Source organism: Hyperolius riggenbachi, chromosome 5 (genome assembly GCF_040937935.1).
Source record: "Hyperolius riggenbachi isolate aHypRig1 chromosome 5, aHypRig1.pri, whole genome shotgun sequence".
NCBI lineage: Eukaryota > Metazoa > Chordata > Amphibia > Anura > Hyperoliidae > Hyperolius > Hyperolius riggenbachi.
Window position 1 is genome coordinate 19,655,811 of NC_090650.1, and position 6,000 is coordinate 19,661,810.

Sequence of the window (6,000 nt, forward strand, 5' to 3'; positions counted from 1 at the left end):
TACACCACTTTGTGTTGGTCTTTTACGTGGAATTCCAATAAAATTGATTCATGTTTGTGGCAGTAATGTGACAAAATGTGGAAAACTTCAAGGGGGCCAAATACTTTTGCAAGCCACTGTAAATGTAAAAGTTTGGATGTTTGTTGCTCGATCACGCAGCAATGGCTGGTCGGATTTGAATGAAATTTGGCACACACATAGTACATTACCTGGAATAACATATAGGATACTTTTTATCCTCTTAACCAAAAAGTGGGCGGAGATAAATACAAATTTCACTGGGAAAATGTAAAGCCAATCAAAATTCACCTATTGGTTTTCAAGGGGAATATTTAATTGCTGCCATTATTGTTCTGTCAATGGCACAAGCCTTAAACCTGGTACAGGTGGTCATTGGGTGACTGGGGCTCAAATTCAGGAAAGGGGGTGGAGCCACAAACAGCCAATCAGATTTGTTTCATTTCAATGCAAATTGGTGATACCAAAGACCACAAAGCTCACAAACTAGGTCATTGAGTAATTGAGTGTAATGGCCCATACTCACGGGCTACAAATGTCGCCCGTGAGTATGCGGCGTTGCACGGGCGCGCACCCCGAACTGTCGCCCGTCGCTGATGTCGCCAGGCGATTGAACCGCTCAATCGCCTGGCGACAGTCGCCGCCGCAACTCCGACGCAACTGTCGCTAGTCCGCGTGAGTACGCGGACTAGCGACAGCAACATACATAAAGGAATACGGAGCTTACGGCGGGGGGAGGAGGAACGTCGGCGACAGCTTCCGTCGCACCGCTGGTCTCTCTTCCGCGTGTGTACGCGGAGGGACCTGGCGAGGAGCTGTCGCCGGCCTGTCGCGCACACGCTCACGTGTGCTGGCGACAGGCCAAAAAGTTGCCCGTGAGTATGGTCCATTAGGGTTAGAAAGTGGGCGGAACCAACACCAGCCAAATACAAACCCGGGCAACGGCGGGTCATCGGTGGGCAGAGGAAAATACAAATTTCACTGAGAAAATATAAACTGCAGCCATTCTTACACTGTTAATGGTAGGGTTCTCAAACTTTGAGCAGTTGGTCACAGGGTGACTGGGATCAATATTCATAAAAGTGGGGGGAGCCTACAAAAAGCAGATGAGGATTCACTTATTGATTTTCAAGGGGAAAATTCAATTGCTGCCATTCTTGCGCTGTTAATGGCACAAGCCTAAAACCTGGTACAGTCAGTCATTGGGTGACTGGGGTTCAAATTCAGAAAAGGGGGTGGAGCCACAGCCAATCAGATTTGTTTCATTTCATTGCAAATTATTGATGTCAAAGCTCACAAACTAGGTCATTGAGTAATTGAGTAATTGTGTGTTAGGGTTAGAAAAAGTGGGCAGAGCCAACACCAGTCAAATACATACCCGGGTAACGCCAGGCCATCAGCTAGTGTATAATAATAATAATATAATATAATAATAATAGTGTGTGACTGTGGTGAGGACATTAGAGTGTAAGCTCCTCTGGTGAAGAGACTGAGGGGAATGAGAACCATACAGTGTTCTGCAATATTAACTCAATAGTAATTATACAAGTTTATATAATTACTACTGTCCAGGTCGCTGAGTGGGAGATTTTAGATTGTAAGCTTCTGTGGCACACAAACTGATGACTCAGAGTTCTAAGTACACAAGTGTGGACAATGTCAGTGACATATTTATGTGTGAAGGTAAATATAGACTGTCAGCTGCTCTTACAAAGAGATGAATGTGAATAGTAAAATACTATTAATAATGATATAAATTAGAATTGGTTTGTAAGGTCTTGGGCATAGTTATGTGTTCAGAATAATACCATAAAACATGGCAAATAATTTACTGTTAGTTTCTGAATTATCTTTATTACTATACTATGTGTATTTGAATAGGCTGGTATACACTATGCAATTTTACAATAATTATCCAATCGAGAAAAGGAAAGGGAAAAAAAATACACAGACTGCAGTTTGCCGGTGACCAATTCCTAGTCCGAAATCGATCCCTTTCTCAATGAAAAGCAGATTGGATATGCTGAAAAGCATCAATTGAAATATTGGCTATTGTTCCATGTGTACGTCCTTACGAACCATTTTCAGTCGATATCCATTCGGAAAAATGGTCAGAAATCTGATGTGTATGTTAACTCTCTTCTATTTCAATCTATGTCAGATCTGAATATCGATTGGAAGCAGAATTTGAAGCAAAATTGCATTGTGGGCCTTAAAGGATACCCGAAGTGATATGTGACATGATGAGATAGACATGAATATGTACAGTGCCTAGCACACAAATAACTATGCTGTGTTCCTTTTTTCTTTCTCTGTCTGAAAGAGTTAAATATCAGGTATGTAAGTGGCTGACTCAGTCCTGACTCAGACAGGAAGTGACTACAGTGTGACCCTCACTGATAAGAAATTCCAGCCATAAAACACTTTCCTAGCAGAAAATGGCTTCTAAGAGCAAGAAAGAGATAAAAAGGGGAATTTCTTATCAGTGAGGGTCACACTGTAGTCACTTCCTGTCTGAGTCAGGACTTAGTCAGCCACTTACATACCTGATATTTAACTCTTTCAGGCAGAGAAAGGAAAAAAAGGAATACAGACTAGTTATTTGTGTGCTAGGCACAGTACATACACATGTCTATCTCATCATGTCTCATGTCACTTCGGGTATCCTTTAAGTTGGTCATACATTTAGGAACCATTCGTACTGGGGACTGCAAAATGCTAGCAATTATCACTAACGTTTTGCAGCCGTGATTTTTTTTGCGGTAAAAGCATATTTTTAAGTGTACATTTTTGCAATTTTTAACAATCACGATTAGCACTTTTTTAGCATTGCAACTGCAATCGCTCAAAAATTGTGAAAAAGCGCTGCATGCATCGCACTTGCATTTAACGCAAATCGCCCGGCGATCGCGGCAGTGAGATCACTGCTATATACTTTACATTACACTAGCGCTGTTAAAAGCACTAACGATCAGGGATTTGGAGATCCGCAGTAAACGCCTGCGAATCGCCCCATTGTGAATGAGCCCTTTAAAGATTTCCATCCAATGTTCCAAAAGATCCAATCCTTTCTGAAGCCCACTGCACATCAATTCCCAGTAGATTCCGGTAAGGAAAATCAATTGAACTGCAGTGTTGCACTGATTGATACAATGTAACGCTCTGGGCTAACGATCTGCCAATGCTATTGCCCTGCCCTCAATTGTCCTAAAAATTACCTGTCCTGTCTGTTCGATACTTTCAGTCAATCGATCAACCTGACATTTTGGGGAATTGATTCCCAGCAGATGGATCGAATCTGAGGGGAATTGAATGGGAAAATTGTTGTGTGTATTGGCACCTTCAATGGCAGCAGCTAGTGTTAAGGTAGCCATACATTTGTCGATTTTGCTTGAACTTTATTGGGTGATCAACTTCAGTGTGGTGTATGGAAAGTCGATCAACTAGTGCCCCACACACTACAAGCGAGATCCAATGCGGTTCTCCTTCACATTCAATCTGAACAAGGTTGTGCCTTCATGCTCAGAATCCAAACATCGATTCCTTGTCGAAGACTAGCCGATTCCTATACGATCCACCAATATCTTCCATCCTACTCGAGCAACGAAACTGGTCAGTTTGGCATGGTATCGGCCAGTTTTCGGCAATCGAGCACACAGGGACACGCTTGAATGGTTGATCATACAGCAGAATCGCTACATGTATGGCCACCTTTAGATTGCAAGCTCTTCTGGAGCAGACTGAAGGGAAGCAGGAAATTTGGGGGCTCAGCGGATAATGGAAGATTTGGGGATCCCGTAGGCGCTACTACAAATATCGGCTATGAGGAGCCCAAAGCAGAAATTTGGGCACGTGATAATTATTATTTTGAAAATTACTGTATCGTTTTTGAAAAATGTTATTGTTTTGAAAACTAAAATGTTTTAGTTTTTGACATTTTTATTGTTTTGTATTTACAAATTATTCATTTTTGGAAATTATCATTTAGAAATGTATCCTTTAGGGGGGATTTAGGGTTAGGCGTCGGGAAGGGGAGATTTAGGGTTAGGAATCAGGAAGGGGGGTTTTAGGGTTAGGCGTCAGGAAGGGAGGGATATCCAGCGCTGTGCAGTGACATCCAGCACTGATATTCAGCACGTGCAGTGACATCCAGCATGTTGCAGTGAGATTTGGCACTGTGCAGTGAGTGACATCCTGCACTGATATCCAGCACTGTGCAGTGACATCCAGCACTGATATCCAGCGCTGCGCAGTGACATCCAGCACTGATATCCAGCACTGTGCAGTGAGTGATATCCAGCACTGATATCCAGCTCTGTGCAGTGACATCCAGCACTGATATCCAGCGCTGCGCAGTGACATCCAGCTCTGTGCAGTGACATCCAGCACTGATATCCAGCGCTGCGCAGTGACATCCAGCACTGATATCCACCACTGTGCAGTGTCATCCAGCACTGATATCCAGTGCTGTGTAGTGACATCCAGCGCTGTGCAGTGACATCCAGCACTGATATCCAGCACTGTGCAGTGACATCCAGCAGTGTGCAGTAACATCCAGCACTGATATCCAGCACTGTACAGTGACATTCAGCACTGATATCCAGCACTGTGCAGTGACAAATTCAGCACCGATATCCAGCACTGTGCAGTGACATCCAGCGCTGTGCAGTGACATCCAACACTCATATCCAGCACTGTACAGTGACATTCAGCATTGATATCCAGCACTGTGCAGTGACATTCAGCACTGATATCCAGCACTGTGCAGTGACATCCAGCACTGATATCCAGCACTGTGCAGTGACATCCAGCACTGATATCCAGCACTGTGCAGTGACATCCAGCACTGATATCCAGAGCTGTGCAGTGACATCCAGCACTGATATCCAGCACTGTGCAGTGACATCCAGCACTGACATTCAGCACTGTGCAGTGACATCCAGCACTGATATCCACCACTGTGCAGTGACATCCAGCACTGATATCCAGCACTGTGCAGTGACATCCAGCACTGTGCAGTGACATCCAGTACTGTGAAGTGACATCCAGCACTGTGCAGTGATATCAGCTCTCTGGGCTCAGGACAGAACAGTCACACTGCTGCCTCTGCAGTCTGCCCCATTAGTATTCCATCCCAGTATAGGGGAAAGTACAGTATATGGACTATGTGTGGGCAATGCTGAGTCCCAGCCTGCGCCTTCCCTGCTGCCAGGCTTTGCAATGCAAATGAAGCAGCACACAATGATGCATTATATTGGGGGGTATCATAGCTCTGATTGGCATCACCCCCTCCCTCCCTTCCCCTCAGTCACTGACCTTGAGCTGCAGTCTATAGGAGTGCGCTGGAGAGATGTATAGGTCCTGGTGCAGGAGGCTCTGGTGTCACTGTCCAGCTGGAGTACAGCAGGGGGCAGGTGGGAGACCCATGTGTGCGCAGGGAGGACACAGCCTGGCCACTCAGGAGATGTGTGGAGTAAGTTTACATGAGGCTGCAGGCTGGGAGGGAGCGCTGCAGATATGTGCTGCCTGTCACTGCAGACTGAGCCACTCACAGGCAGAATATCCAGAGGAGAGGGGGGACAGGTACTCACAGGGAGGACACACAGAGGAGGGGGACAGGTACTCACAGGGAGGACACAGAGGAGGGGGGACAGGTACTCACAGGGAGGACACAGAGGAGGGGGTGGGACAGGTACTCACATGGAGGACACAGAGGAGGGGGGGCAGGTACTCACAGGGAGGACACAGGGGGGGGGGGGACAGGTACTCACAGGGAGGACACAGAGGAGGGGGGACAGGTACTCACAGGGAGGACACGGGGGGGGGACAGGTACTCACAGGGAGGACACAGAGGAGGGGGGGGCAGGTACTCACAGGGAGGACACAGATGAGGGGGGGCAGGTACTCACAGAGAGGACACAGAGGAGGGAGGGCGGACACAGGGAGAGGACACAGGGAGGACACAGAGGAGGGGAGGGACAG

At 46.3% G+C, this 6,000-nt stretch overlaps 1 protein-coding gene across 2 annotated transcripts in view; it reads right to left on the bottom strand.

The window, feature by feature from the left end:
• Positions 1-5,562, bottom strand: part of HHATL (hedgehog acyltransferase like) — a 54,650-nt gene extending 49,088 nt beyond the window's left edge. For both annotated transcript variants that reach the window (XM_068238523.1, XM_068238522.1), the window contains exon 1: positions 5,335-5,562. The gene's annotated coding sequence lies outside the window, so the exon portion shown is untranslated. The remainder of the gene's footprint in view (positions 1-5,334) is intronic.
• Between the last annotated feature and the right edge of the window lie 438 nt (positions 5,563-6,000).